We start from the raw sequence: 16,547 nt of genomic DNA on the forward strand, positions 1-16,547 counted from the left end.
GGAATATATTTTGATGTCAAATTTGAGATTGGGATGATACTCTCATCCTGGTGGTCTTTGGTCCTCAAGTCAATTGATGAACAAGCATTTATCAGACACCTATTATATGCTGGGCTCTAAGAATTCAAATGCAAAAGTGAAACTGCCCTCACCCTCAAGAGACTGACATCTTATCATATTTTGTTGTTGTTGTTGGCAGGCATATTCTGGAGCAAATCAAAGATGTCTTTAGCACCTCTAGGGATTGGCATGATGCTAATTCTTGGGCTGGAAAGAATCATAATTAAATGTTTATTGCTATTTGAGTGGGCATGGTTTTATAGATTTAGCACATTCCACAAAATTGCCAGTAGGGAGGCACCTCCTATAGTTATTAGACTAAGTGGTTTCTAGTATACTAAAAACCATCCATTATCCAAATAGCTTTTACTCTCTCCATTCTCTGGCATCTTCCTTTTGTAGCCATTCTCTATGAAACCCCCACTATGTCCATGCTTAAATTCAGTGAAATAGATCTCTATCCTCACTTTCTACCACTTTCTATTCAATCACTCTCTTTTTTTCTCTTCTTTTCTTTTTTTCTGGGGCAATGAGGGTTCAGTGACTTGCCCAGGGTCACACAGCTAGTAAGTGTCAAGTGTCTGAGACCAGATTTAAACTCAGGTACTCCTGAATCCAGGGCCGGTGCTTTATCCACTGCACCACCCAGCTGCCCCCAATCACTCTCAATTATCCCTTAGGCTTCTAAGCCCATGGATTTCTTGGGTTACATTTTACAGACCACAGCCTGTATTTCATATTATTCCCCTGAATTTAAGTCTCCTTAAAGTCAAGTCCCCTTCCCCACCGATGTTCAGTGATATTCTATGTCCTTGGTGATGTATACCTAGACACCATATAGCCATAGTATGCTTGTTATCAATCTTTAGTGTCTGAATTCTGTATTTTTACTAACATTTCCTTACCTGTAGCTCAACATATATTAACATTTGTAACCCTCCCTAATAATAGCACTCTTTGAAATATTTCTTCCTACTCTCCCCTCCTCCTCCTTCTCCTCCCTCAGGGTCTTTCTATGAACTTGTTTCTTTCTCTTACTGTGAAAACTCTTCTGAGGTTGCTTTCTCAGAACTTGTGATAACAAGCAAATTCTTCTCTTGTCTGTGTAACTTGCTTTCTGTTTGCATATTCCTGAGACCAGCTTCTTAAGAGAGTAATATAGATTGCATGTATTCCATTGGTTTATTCACTAACTTTTCCTTATTTTTCTTTGAAAGACATGATGGAAGATATGTACACAGGATGTGTACCCTGATTATGAGTTTGAAAGATACAATTGCCAAAGCCACCATGAACACTAAAAATAAAAGGATGATACAGAGAATAATTCATAGGGAAAAATACTAGCTTCAGGGTCAAAATGTAAATCTTGGCTATCACTTGCAACCTGTGACCATGCACTTTACCTTTCTAGGCCTCAGTATTTTCATCACTATAATGAAAGTGTTAAACTAAATGACATCTAATATCAATTCTAACTCCAAATTAAGCATCCAATGTACAGCAAGGTTAGTTTTATGTTTTTCATTGACACAGCAGTATTTTGGCATACTTTTAAAAGAACATATCTGCTTTTTTTTCCTTTAGTGAATTCTTAAGGAAAAATTTTCCTGAAGGAGTTAGTTATCTTTACTTGAAGGACGTTTTGCTTTACTTTCTAAAACTTCCTCCTGAAGATTTTGCAACTCTGTTAGGAAAAATTGTAGAGCTTTATTTTATTTTATTTTATTTATTTATTTATTTATTTTTGCAGGGCAATGTGGGTTAAGTGACTTGCCCAAGGTTACACAGCTAGTAAGTGTCAAGTGTCTGAGGGTGGATTTGAACTCAGTTCCTCCTGAATCCAGGGCCAGTGCTTTATCCACTGCGCCACCTAGCTGCCCCCTTTATTTTCTATTTTTAAGTTATCTAAAATACTCTTTAACAAACCACTCCCTAATAGTTAAGGAATCAAAAGATATGAACAATTTTCATGAAAAGTATTATTTACAAACATATAAGAAAAGTTTCATATCACTAATTCTAAGAGGAATATAAATCAAAACAATGTCATATTGTGCAAATTGGCAAAGTTGAAAAAAGATGAAAAGATTCAATGTTAAGTCAAGTCAACAAGCATTTATTAAATCTATTCTAAGTGCCAGGCACTAAGTTTTGGAAATATAAATACAAGCAAAAAGAAGACAGTCCCTGCCCTCAAGGTGCTTACATTCTAATGCAGGAAGACAACACATAGAAGGAAGCAAAAAAGGGGTGGAGGAAAAGAAGACAAGAGTAGATCCTAGGGAGGAATGAAGGAGTGAACCTGGATGACCTGGGCAATTTCTTTAAAATTATGGAGCAATCAATAATTCAGAAGAATGGGCTGCAGGGGTGGAGTGATCTTTCAGGGAGAGAAAGCCTTTGGGGAAGCATGATCTGTTGGAGAGGTTGTGGAGAAACAAGGAAAATAATGTGCTGATAGTGGAATTATGAATCATAACTTCTAGAAAGCAATTTGGAATTATGCTAAGAAAGTAACTAAAATATCTGTACTCTTTGACACAAAGATCCTACTGTTAGGCACATGCTCCAAAGAAATCTAAGAAAGTAAGGATCATAAGTAAAAAAAGGAAGACCAAAATATTTATAGCCACAGTTTTTGTCATTATCAAAGAACTGGAAATAAAATCTATGCCCATCAACTGGATAATGAGTAAGAAAGTTGTGGTACGTGAATATAGTAAAATATACTTGTGCTCTAAGAAATGACAAATATGATGCATATTTGATGAAAACAACAAAATAATTATATGAACTGATGTGAAATCCAATATCCAGAGCCAGGAAATGACAACAACAATGTAAATGGAAAGAACAAAAACAAACAATCCAATTGAATGCTATGAAATTATACTGACCAAGGTTGACTCCAAAGACAAAATAAGGCAAAGTATCTCTCCCACCTTCTTTGAAGAAGGGGGGAAACTTTGGGTGTGAAACACAGAGTATAATGTCCAACTTGTTCAATGTGTTGGTTTGAATTGAAATGAACTGTTTTTTCTTCTTTTGATTTTATGTAAAAAAAAAAAAGGATGTTTCTTCAGGAAAGGAAAACAAAAGGGGAAAATTATTTGTTAACTGAGAAATATAGGCAATGCAAAAAAACCCAAATTTTATCAAGAAAAAAACTATTTTAAAAATGTTCTTTTACTTTAATTGATCAGAATGTCTTCTCTATATTAATGGTACAAACATGTGTCTTCTTGCTAATATCTTCCAAATTTAGGCTTTCTTTGAGGGAACTGTATAAGTTTAGTGAAAACAAGACTGAATTTAAAATTATAGAACTGGGATTTTGATCCTAACTCTGCTCCTGCTGCCTGTGTGACCTTAGTCAAGTCATATAACATCCCTAAGCTTCAGTTTTTTCATATGCAAAATGAGAAGACTGGGCCAAATGATCTCTTAGGTTCCCATCAGTTGATATCTAGAAATCCTGTGAATTTCTTCTAGTATCTATGGTAATGAACAATCTCATTTAATTATACTTATTTTCCTTCCTAAGTCATATGATAAAGATTAGAAAGAGCACGGCTGAGGGGGCGGGCGGGGGTGGGGGTGGGGGTCGGGGAATCTGGATGTTTACATTCTGCCGCCTCTAGTTCTCAAAATTTGACCTTGGAAATATCAGTTAAATTCTTCTAGCATCAGTTGTGTTACCTTTAAAATAAAAGAAGTAAATGGTCTAGATAATCTCTAAATTCTCTACCACATCTAAAAAAAATCCATTTTCTTTTTCCTTGGGCCCTCTATTTTTAAAAATTACTTATTAGGAACAGCTATGGTATTTTTGTAATGAAGCCCATACTTATGATTCAAAGGGCTGAACATGACTATGGCATATGTGTTGGGACCCAGTAAAGATCCCTGACCTGGGAAAATTGCATCAAGAATACCCAGAAAGATCATGTGGCCAAGCCATGGCTAGGTTTACTATAAATTTATCCCAGTAAAAATACACTTGCAAAGGATTGTGTTGTGGAACATTATGAAATTCTGGGAATACCAGGACCAGTCTAGGTAAGTGGCAAGGACACCTCAGAAGTTCTGCAGACTACCTACATGAACACCAATGTTATTTTTTCCACTATTCTTCATGTATCAAACATTCTTTGATTTCTCTTACTCAGATTAGAATGTGACCCTTCCTCTACCACACAGCCTTATGATATGGTGTTTGTAGCAGTTTTGTGGGAGAGTAAAATATTCCATACCTGTCACATAGATGTTGACAATGGAAAAAAAAACACATAAAGATGTTCTCAAGTCTTAGCCCCTATTCTTTGAAAATCAGATTTTCCAGGTAGGCAAAGGAACAGTTGTTAAAAGGTAAGTACAGAATGACAAACCTTGTACTTCTCTTTTTTCTGTTCACTTGAGAAAGTGATTTTTTTTTTAATAGATAGCTGAGTATGTCTTCAGTAGACCTGAATTTGAATTGCATGTCCAAGGCCTACTTGTGTGACCATAAAAGCAAGTCACTCATTTCTTTCTTGTTTCAGTTTCCTCATCTGTAAAAGGTCATAAAATTATAGATTTGTAATTGGAAAATATAGAGTAGGAAGGGGTTCTTAAATTATGATTCATGAACTTATAAATAATATTTTGACAACCATTTTGGTATAATAGATTTCCTTCATAATATATGTATTTTTATTTTAGACATTTAAAAACATTTTACTGAGGAGTTTATAGGTTTCATTAGACTGTCAAAGAGGCCCATGATGCACAGAAAAAGAATAGGGACCTTGCACTTAGAAAGTCATCTAATCTAACCCTCTCTTCAAAGAGGAGAAAACTAAATCCCAATCTGTGGCTTGAAAGGAGGCAGAAATAGATGTATCTTTATGGTCTTCTCCTCCTTCCTTTCTCCAAAGCAGATTTTGATTCCTGCCAGGAGGGGAAATAGGAGGTTGGAATGGCCATCAGCTGGTCACTGTGCTCTTAGGGAGAGAGGGGCTAGGGGTACATCTTTGTACTAACTTAGTCTGAGTGATGTAATTTTCTTTCTAAGTCTTGACTCCATACAGACCAGTGAATACACAAAGTAAAAAGCAAAGTAACCCACTTATTCAAGTCAAAGCAAAACAAAACTCAGAGAAAGTGTATGAGTGAGAATATATACCAGACAATACAGATTGAAAGAGCCTTCCCATTTGGAGTTAGATAAAATCAGTTCAACCAAGAGAGACTTTCACATCTCACCCAAAGAGGAAATTCCCTCAAGTTTCTAATGTAGCAAGCTGCAGATAGGGACAGGATCCAAGTTCTGCATGTCAGCTTCTTCCCAGAATCTTTCTCTCCTTGTTTCCCTAAAGGGATGTTGGAATCCTGCTCATTTTCTCTGAAGAGACTGAGGAAATAATTTCTCTTCTCTTTTCTCCTGATCTCACCAACTCCTCCCTGCCCCTCACAAAGGGATGGGGCATTGATGTCCATTAATGAGGAGAGTTTATCACACAATTGACCCTTAAATCCAGACATGATCTTTATATGCCTTTCTGGACACTGATTTTATCAATGTCCTTCCTAAAAAGTGATGCTGTTATCTGAATACAGTACTTCAAATGGGACGTTAACCAGTACAGAGCACCAAATTTATATCACTACCACATATAGTGATATGCATCTATATGTGCATATGTTGTATTCTGCTAATAACTTAGAACCCCTTCTTCTCACATTGGCCCTAGTTATGGAAAATGCATAGCTCAAATAATTAATCACCTTTGCTAATATAGGAGAAAAATGGATTTTCTGTGTATATTAATTAAAACAATCAGGCTAATTTATTATGGACACATTCAACCTTCATCCCATTTCCACTGAATACTCACATTTTACTGATAATGAATCAAAATCAGATAAAATCATTTCTAAAAGAAGCACACCTACACGTATACACATTTGCACATACATAGTGAAATCATACTACAAAGAACACAGTAATATAGTTATTTGAACTACTGACCAGCCTGGAACAGAAACTATGCCCCAGAATACTTAACCTTTTAACACCCAGAAACTTCTGTCCAGGGATTTCACTGCCCTGATTGCTAGCTTCCTCAGTTATCCACTATATCTGAATCACACTCTATTCACTTAATTTCTCTGCCATTTCCTCTCAAACTGCCTTTCTACTTAGACCAGAAACATGCCATAGAAGTCTTAACCATTTCATACCTGGAACCCCCAACTGTGGGGTCCACCTGTATGAATTGGTGGTTATTTCATTCCATTTTCCAAACCCTCTAGCTTTTCAATTCTTGAACCATAATCAAATAGCTTCTGAGCATTGCTCTGCAAAAGTGATTTAATTTACTCCCCTATGGCTCTAACTATGCCTATGACTTTCCATGGAAAAATGCTCTTCCTTCCCTAACTACCACTCTCCTATATATTGTTTCCTCAATTCAAATTAAGGCTCCTTGAGAGCAGATGCTGAATTTGTTCCTGTATTTGTATCCCAAGCACTTAGTACAATACTTGGCATTCAGTAGGTATTTAATAAATGCTTTAAAACTAATCCATTAATCTAGATTTTGACATTTAAAAAAAGTCCATTCTTTTCAACAGAATATGTATGCCTTTTAGTAGTCAGCTAATTAATATGCAAAGCTACACTGGTTTATTTTTGTTATTGATGTCACTTTTCCAAATATTGGTTGGAAATCCACTGACAATTCCAATATTCCATATGACCCATATATCTAATGACTTCTCTGTCTCTGTCTCTCTCTGTGTCTGTCTCACTCCTTTCTTTTATAGGAATTTCTCTGCCAGACCACAAACAAATTGCTATCTCCAATAATTACTCTGGAAATCTTTCAAGCACAGATCTTATATTAAATTAGCACGTCTCTCGCCATGTCACTTTCTTCTGTTTCTCAAATGAGTATATCAACAACAAAATGTGTTTATTCACTGAAGCTGACCATGATATAAAATAATTTAGACAAACAGGTCCCCCAACCACTTAGAACTTAACCTTCATTCATTCATTAGTTCAATGAACATTTTATTTCTTTTTATAATGAATATTTTTACACACCACGTGTAAAATATTTTAGGAGCCGGGATACAAAGATTGATTTCAAGTAAATCAAACCATAAAGGATCTTTCAGTCTAATGGGAAGAAGTGATAAGTATGGAAATGACTATGATTAAAGAGTGGGGTCTTGAAGGAAGGATGGAAGGTCCTTTAATGGATGGAAAACAGGCAGAGGAAAACATTCCAGGAAAGGGGAATGTTTTTCATTCATTAAATGATCATTTATCAAATGCAGCTTTTTGCCAGGCACTGTGCTAAGCACTGCAGATAGAAATAAAAAGATAAAACTATTTTTGTTTCTCTCAAGAGACTTACATTCTATTGAGGAGGAAGGCAGCTTTGGGAGCTCTCAAGACAGAGATGGCAAGAGGATCTGGCAAATACTCAGAAGGAGATTATGGGAACTTCTGTAATACCACTGAGTAAATGGCAGGACACTGTCTGGCAACTTCATTCCATATACTTATTTCCTGGTCACAGTTCCAGAATGGTGAGGAGTACCCTATCACAAAAGATTAGTGGCACTGAAGAGCAGTTTTACTTGTAGTAATAAAGGAGCAATGACCACACCTTTCCATTGGTTAACACCACCTTAGAAACACCAAAAACTTCCAACCCCCCTAAACTAGCTCTGAAAACAGCAGTGCAAACATTTTAAAAGGCTTAAGCCTGAGACAGTGTCCTCTTCCTTCCACCCCAGCCTTGGGAACAGAGCCCAAATTTAACATACAGTTCAATCTCAGATAATAGGCTGGGAAATCAGTAAACAACAAAAATAAAGAACCTATTAAAAAGCTACTATAAAAAAAAAGCTACTATAGTGGGGGCAGCTAGGTGGTGCAGTGAATAGAGCACCGGCCCTGGATTCAGGAGGACCTGAGTTCAAATGTGGCCTCAGACACTTTACACACTTACTAGCTGTGTGACTCTGGGCAAGTCACTTAACCCCAATTGCCTTACCAAAAAAAAAAAAAAGCTACTATAGTGACAGGGAAGGTCAAGACACAAACTCACAAGAAGACAAAGATGTCAGAACAACTTCAAAGCCTTGAAAAATAAATGCCCTGTGAATTAGACACAAGTTCAACAAGAATTCCTAGAAGATTTTAAAATGATTTAAAAATCAAATAAGAGAAGTAGAAAAAATGAGAGTGATGCAAAGAAATTATGAAAAGACAATTAACAGCTTGGAAAATGAGGCAGAAAATGTTGAAGAAAATACCAATTTAAAAATGGAATTGGCCAAATGGGAAAAAAGGTCTAAGGCTCACTGAAGAAAATAAATCCTTAAAAATTAGAATTGTAAAAATGGAAGCTAATGACTCCATATGACATCAAGAAACAATAAAACAAAGCCAAAATAATGAAAAAAATAGAACATTTGAAAAAACAACTGACCTAAACAATAGATCAAGAGATAATTTAAGGATTATTGGACTGCCTGAAAGTCATACTCAAAGAAAGAGCCTAGTCATCATAATTCAAGAAATTATATAAGAAAACTACCCTTGTATCCTAGAACCAGAAGGCAAGATAAGAATCAACTAATCACCTCCTGAAAGAGATCCCAATATGAAAACTCCTAGGAATAGTATAATCAAATTCCAGAGTTTTCAGGTCAAAGAGAAAATACTACAAGCAGACAGAAAGAAATCTTTCAAATACCATAGACCCCATAGTCAGATTAACACTAGCTTTAACAGCTACCATATTTAAAGGGAGCTGGGTGGCACAATGGATAGCATGTCAGATCTGGAAGACTTATCTTCTTGAGTTCAAATCTGTCCTCCGATATTTACTAGCTCTGTTACCTTGGGCACTTTACCCTCTTTCCTTAGTGTTTCTCTTCTGCAAAATGAGCTGGAAAAGGAACTTCACTTTTGTCTTCTGAAAAACACAGAATATAATAGCACTGGATTTGCAAAGGTGTATTGATAGAGAAGAGATAATATGTAAAGTGCTTCGCAAACTTTAATTCAGTATGTAACTGCTATGATGATGATGATGATGATGAAGAAGAAGAAGAGGAAGAAGAGGAAGAAGAAGAAGAAGAAGAAGAAGAAGAAGAAGAAGAAGAGTATAGTTTAATTACAGTATTTATGCTGAATGAGGATTGGGGGAAAAATAAATCTGAATTAATTTCAGGGATGAGCAATATCAATGGGATGGATCAGAAAGAGCCTAATTAAGAGGGTTGTACTTGAGATGAGTTTTGAAAAAAGCCAGGGACGTCTGTGAGCCATGGTGAGAAGGTGGTGTATTCTGGGCATAGAGGATAGATATTCTGAACAAAGTCATAAAGATAGGAGATGGAACATCACAAATGAGAAAGAACATGTAAACCAGTCTGGTAAAATTGGCCAAGAAAACCCAAACTGTTTATTAAACATGCCAAGATATTCTTCCTTAGACTGTGTTTAGCTTTGTCTAAATGCTGAGAGCACTTGTTTTCTCCTTTCTCAGATAATGTTCTTTATTCCAAATGGGTATGATAGCAGCAACTTCTAGTGCGGTTTCCAAATTAATAGTGAAGAGGTAAGAGAAGAACAGATTGTGGAAGATCAGGGCATCTAGATGGTGTAGTAGATATAGAGCAATAGGTATGGAGAGAAGAAGATGTTTTCCATCCCTCTGTTTAACTTCAGAGAGAAGTTAAGCAGGTTGTCCAAAATCCCACATGAAGTGGTGTAATTGAGATTTGAAAACAGGTCTTCTAAATCCAGAGATCTCTCCTTAAAGCACTATTTAGATGCTAGATATATTATGATGATTGTGATTATGACTGTTAATTTACAAATAAAGACTGGTGCAGAAGAAGGTCAAATAACTTGTCCAAGTTTGAAGAAGTTTCAGTGGCAGAGTTAGGGCTTGAATCTCCTGATTTCAAATTCAATGTTCTTTCCTCATTGACAGTGAGTAGAATAGCTGGCCAATGATTTTTATCCTAATACTAGCTTTTAGTCCTTAAAATGTATACCAAAATGTTAAGAACACATTCAAACCAAATGAAACTTACAAAACTCTTGTGGATGCACTCCATTCACCAAATAATATTAAAATACAGGATTCTCTTCAATTCAAATCTCATTAAACTGTCACACATTTTTCTGCTTTTACTTGTAACTTATCAAGATATTTATGTGCATATGTGTGCCTATATATCTTGGTAATCAGCTATGATGGGAAAGGAAATACTTGGAAAAAAGTATTTGACAGTTTAATGAGAGTTTGTGACATCTGTTTTCCAAGGTTTGATTAAGTGTTTCAGTGGCTCCTTAAATTTGAGGGAAATTTCAGAACTCAGAATTCACAGCTAGGGCCCACCCTTGCAACAATCATAAAGAAGGAAAAAAATTAGTTTCAATTTTCCCAGTCTCTTAATCCAAGTCTTTCCAATCTCTGTATGCTCCACTTCTACCCTCACCCCCGACTAAAACTACCACTACTATAAACTATTTATATTCAAACCAGTATTCTTAACCATTTTTGTGTAGCAGATCCCTTTGAATATGTGATGAAATATATTTACCCCTTTTGAGAATAATGTTTTTAAAAGAATATAATAAAATACACAGAATTAGAGAGGAAACCAATTATATTGAAATTATCAAAATTAAAACAAACTCCACATTTGGAGAAAGCAGGTTAACAACCCTTCACTAAAGTGAGAGTCCCACTTAATTTAACCATGTCCAGAAGACATCTGGAGTATTAAAACTTAGAATTATGGGCAACACATTTTCAGTGGAACACTGATAAAGGGAGCAAGATTGCCAAGATGCTAGGGGACCTTGAAACTGTCACATAAAGATTGGTTTAAGGAACAGAAGGCATTTATCTGGGAGATGAGCAGAATGAGTAGTGAATTTATGATCCCTGTCTTCAAATACTTGAAAGCCTGTCCTGTGGAAAAAGAATTAAACCTGTTTTCTGTTTAGCCCCAGAGGGTATAGCTAGGAACAATGATGGATTTTTCCTCAATAAGAGGAAGAACTATTCTAATAATTAGAGTTCTTTAGAAATGGACAGGAGACGGTCTGTTTGGCATAATTGATAGAAAGCCTGTTTGAGGGTCAGAAGATTTGAGTTCAAATGCTGTCTTTGTCACATACTGTAACTTCAGGAGATCTTTTCTCCTTTCAGTAGTCCCACACAACTCCCTTTGAGTATGAGGAGGATAAGTGAATAATCATCTGTATAGCACCTGCTTTGTGCCAAGTATTGTGCTGTCTTTTTTTTAAACCAATATTGTCTCATTCAATCCCCACAACAACATTGAGAAGTAAGTGATATTATTATCCCCATTTTACAATTGAGAAAATGCAGTCAAAAAGAGTTTAAGTGACTTGCTCAAGGTCCTATACTTAGTAAATGTCTGAGATCAGATTTGAACTTGGGTCTTCCTGACGCTAGGCCCAGTACTCTATCTCCTCAACTATCAGATGCCTCATAAGTTTCAGATGTTCTGATTTGCATTCCTAGAAGGAATTTTCTCACTGAGATTTTCTTTGACCAATGAAATCGTAGTTCCAGTTCAAAAAAAAAAAAAAAAGAAAGAATTTGGTTTCCTCATGAGATAGTGAATTATTTATCACTAGAGTTGTTAAAAAGCAGAGAGAATAAGCAATTATCAAGGAGGCAGGCATAGGAAATTCACATTTAGGTATTGTACTGTGTGAGCATCCTTCCAGCTTTGAATTGTAACAATTCATCAACAAAGAAGTGTTACTTGTTGGATCCCTTGTTTGTGTGCATTGAGAGGAGGGGTAATAGGAGAATGAGGGAGATAATCACAGGGCCTGGAATGAAGAAAAATTCTCCTAAGGAACTCTTTCCCCAAGGGAACAAAATAAATCCCAATGAGTACAAGAAGAGTCAAGTCAAAAATAAGAATTTCTTGAGAACCTTATAGTCCACCATCCTGAAATCAGTTATAAACTGAAGAATTGGAAAGGTGTCAAGTCAGAGAGGTCTGAATGCTACCAAGAGGTCTTGGTGAAATGACTTTAATCAATAAATCAACAAGTATTTCTTAAGGGCCTACAATTGTGCAAGGTACTGTGCAAAATATTAGAATTGCAAGTACCAAAAAGTGAAATAATCCCTACTCTCAAGCTGCTTACAATATAATGGCCAGACAAGTACCTATGTAAGTATACATTTAGCATGAATATGAAGTCACCAAACACAATAAGTCAAAAGTAGTTATTGCAGTAACATTGGCTTCAATGCTGTCTCCGATATTGAAGTTCATGTACCAGTAGCAATGGATGAATCAAATGGCCTTTACAGGACAGTCTGACTCTAAAAATTTTAGAGTGTAATTATGACAAAAATTAAATAAAGTATGTTTTTTCATAAGTACATAGCCAAAATAAGGGGAGGAGATTAATTAAATTTTTTAAATCATATGCAAGGAGTTCTGGGGGCAGAGTCAAGATGGCAGAGAGAAGTCAGGAAGCTGCCTGAGCTTTCCCATGTTTCTCTCAAAAACAACATTAAATCAAGCCTCTAAAAAGATTCTGAAACTATAGAACCTATAAAAATAGAGACAAAACCCTCCCATTTGAGATAATTTGGAAGACTTCAGGAAAGGTCTGTCTCACCTGGGTGAAAGGGGAGGGTGGCTCAGCACTGCTTGGCTGAGCTCGCAGCTCAGATCAGCACAGCTCAGCTCAGTGGGCAGCTTGACACTGCTGCAACTCGACACATCTGAGAGTAGGGCAGCTGAGATTGGTGCAGCTGAGAAAAGTAAGAAGCTTGCAACAATGAACTCTGTGCCCCAGGAGCAGACTTCAACTTTATAAGTTTAAAAAAAGGCTGCAACATAAGCAAGAAAGAAAAAAGGACCCTTACCATTGACAGCTTCTCTGGTGAAAGGGAAGACCAAAATTCAAAATCAGATGAGTTTATCAAAATGCCTACAAGTAAAGACTCAAGTGGGAAGATGAACTTGTCTCAAGACCAAAAAGCCTTCTTTGAAGAGCTCAAAAAGGCTTTTAAAAAACAAATGAGAGGCAGAAGAAAAAAATGGAAAAAGAAATGAGAGAAATGTGAGTTACACTGCAAAAAGAAACACAAAAATTGACTGAGAAACACAATTCTTTAAAAAAATACAATTGGGGGCAGATAGGTGGTACAGTGGATAGAGCATCGGCCCTGGAGTCAGGAGGACCTGAGTTCAAATCCGGCCTCAGACACTTAACACTTACTAGCTGTATGACCCTGGGCAAGTCACTTACCCCAATTGCCTCACTAAAAAAAAATACAATTGGGCAAATGAGAGGGAAAAATGGCCAAATGGGAGAAAAAATTGACCAAATGGGAGAAAAAATGGCCAAAAGGGAGAACAAATTGAATGGAAAAAGAGGTCCAAAAGCTTGTAGAGGAAAATAAGGCCTTAAAAATTAAGATTTAGCAGATGGAAGCTAATAACTCCATGAGACACCAAGAATCTGTCAAGTAGAATCAAAAGACTGAAAAAATAGAAGAAAATGTGAAATATCTCATTGGAAAAACAACTGACCTGGAAAAATAGATCCTGCAGAGAAAATCTGAGAATTATTAGACTGCCTGAAAGCCATGATCAAGAAAAGAATATAGACAACATATTCCAGGAAATTATCAAGAGAACTGCCCTGAAATTGTAGGATCAGAGGATAAAATCATCATTGAAAGAATCCACTTTTCACCTCCTGAAAGAGACTCCAAAAGGAACACTTCAAGGAATATTGTAGCCAAACTTCAGAACTATCAGGTCAAGGAGAAAATAATTCAAGCAGCCAGAACAAAACCATTTAAATATCTTGGAGCCATAGTCAGGATTTCACAGGACCTGACAGCTTCAACATTGAAGGATCACAGGGCTTGGAATATGATATTCAGGAAGGCAAAGGAGCTTGGATTACAACCCATATTCAATTACCCAGCAAAACTCATCATTCTTTTTCAGAGGAAAATACAGACATTCAATGAAATAGGGGACTTGCAAGGCTTCCTGAGAAAAAAGATCAAAACTGAACACAAAATTTATCTCCAAATACAAGACTCTAGAGAAATATAAAGAGGTAAACAAGGGTGGGGGTGGGGGTAGGAGGGTTGTTCAATGATGTTAAACTGCTTGCATCCCTATGAGGGAAGATAATACTTTTAACTCTTGGGATATGTATCTCTGTTAAGGTATTGTTATTAAATTGACTTTGATGTGATGATATAAAGAAAATTAAGGGGCAAAATAAAAGAAGATTAGGGGGAGGAGGAGAAGGGGGAGGTGGAATGGGATTAATTACATCATATGCAGAGGCAGAAAAAGATCCCATTACAATACAGGTGAAGAAGGGAGGGATGAGCATTGTTGCAACCTTACTCTCATCAGATTTGGTTCAGGGAGCAAATAAAATACACTCACATTTGTATAAAGGAATTTAGCTTACTGTTTAAGGAAACAAAAGGGGAAGGGGAAAGGGGTGCTATTGATAGAAGGGAGGGCAGAAGCTAGGGAAAAAGGGGGCAAGAAAAAGAAGGGCAGCTGATAAAAGGGAGGGCAGATTGAGGGAGCCAGTGGTCAGAAACAAAACACTGATCAAGAGGAATAGGGTGAAAGAAGGGGAAAAAGAGTACAAACAAAGGGCAAAAGAGGATGGAGGGAAATAAAGTTAATCTTAACTGTGAATGGGAATGTGAATGGGATGAACTCTCCCATAAAACAGAAGCAAATAACAAAGTGGATTAAAAATCAGAATCATACAATATGTTGTTTACAAGAAACACATTTGAAGCAGAGAGATACACACAGAGTAAAGGTAAAAGGGTGGAGCAAAATGTATTATGCTTCAGCTAACATAAAAAAAGCAGGGGTAGCAATTCTTATCTCAGACAAAGCAAAAGCAAAATTAGGTCTAATTAAAAGAGTTAAGGAAGGAAACTACATCTTGCTAAAAGATATGATAGATAATGAAGTAATATTAACACTAAATATGTATGCACCAAGTGGTATAGCATGCAAATTCTTAGTGGAGAAGTTAAATTGAGTTACGGGAGGAAATAATAGCCAACAAAACTATACTAGTGGGGGAGCTGAACCTTCCCCTCTCAGAATTAGATAAATCTAACCACAAAATAAATAAGAAGGAAGTTATAGAGGTGAAAAGAATATTAGAAATGTTGGATATGATAGATATCTGGAGAAAACTGAATGGGGATAGAAAGGAATAGACTTTTTTCTCCGCAGTATGTGGCATATACTTGAAAACTGACCATGCATTAGGCAAAAAAAACCTCATAGTGAAATGTAGAAAGATGGAAATAGTAAATGCATCCTTCTCAGATCATGATGCAATAAAAATTTCATGTAATAAAGAGCCATGGAAATGTAGACTGAAAATTAATTACAAACTAAACAATATCATCCTAAAGAATGAGTGGGTCAAACAAGTCAAAGAAACAATCAATAATTTCATCCAAGAGAATGACAATAATGAGACAACATACCAAAACCTATGGGATGCAGCCAAAGCAGTGCTTAGAGGAAATTTTATATCTCCAAATGCTTATATAAATAAAAAAGAGAAAGTGGAGGTCAATGAATTGGGCATGCAACTAAAAAAGCTAGAAAAAGAACAAATTAAAAATTCCCAAATAAATACTAAATTAGAAATCCTGAAAATCAAAGGAGAAATTCATAAAATTAAAGTAAGAAAACTGTAGAACTAATCAATAAAAATAAGAGGTGGTTTTATGAAAAAAAACAATAAAATAGATAAGCCTTTGGTTAAATTGATTTAAAAAAAAAAAGAAAGAAGAAAACCAAATTACCAGTATCAAAAATGAAAGGGGTGAGGGGGCAGCTAGGTGGTGCAGTGGATAGAGCACCAGCCCTGGAGCCAGGAGTACCTGAGTTCAAATCTGGCCTCAGACACTTAACACTTACTAGCTGTGTGGGCAAGTCACTTAACCCCAATTGCCTCACTAAAAAAAAAAAAAAAGGGGGGGTTGGGGACAGCTAGGTGGCACAGTGGATAAAGCACTGGCCCTGGATTTAGGAGCACCTGAGTTCAAATCTGGCCTCAGACACTTGACACTTACTAGCTGCGTGACCCTTGGCAAGTCACTTAACCCTCATTGTCTCCCCCCCCAAAAAATGAAAAGGGTGATTTCACCACCAATGAAGTGGAAATTAAAGCAATAGTTAGGAGCTATTTTGCCCAACAGTATGCCAATAAATTTGATAATTTAAATGAAATGTATGAATATTTACAAAAATACAAATTGCCCAGGTTAACCAAAGAGGAAATAAAATCCTTAAATAGGCCCATTTTAGAAAAAGAAATTAAACAAGTCATCATTGAACTCCCTAAGAAAAAATCTCAAGGGCAAGATGGGTTTACAAGTGAA

This window comes from Dromiciops gliroides, chromosome 1 (assembly GCF_019393635.1).
Source record: "Dromiciops gliroides isolate mDroGli1 chromosome 1, mDroGli1.pri, whole genome shotgun sequence".
Classification (NCBI taxonomy): domain Eukaryota; kingdom Metazoa; phylum Chordata; class Mammalia; order Microbiotheria; family Microbiotheriidae; genus Dromiciops; species Dromiciops gliroides.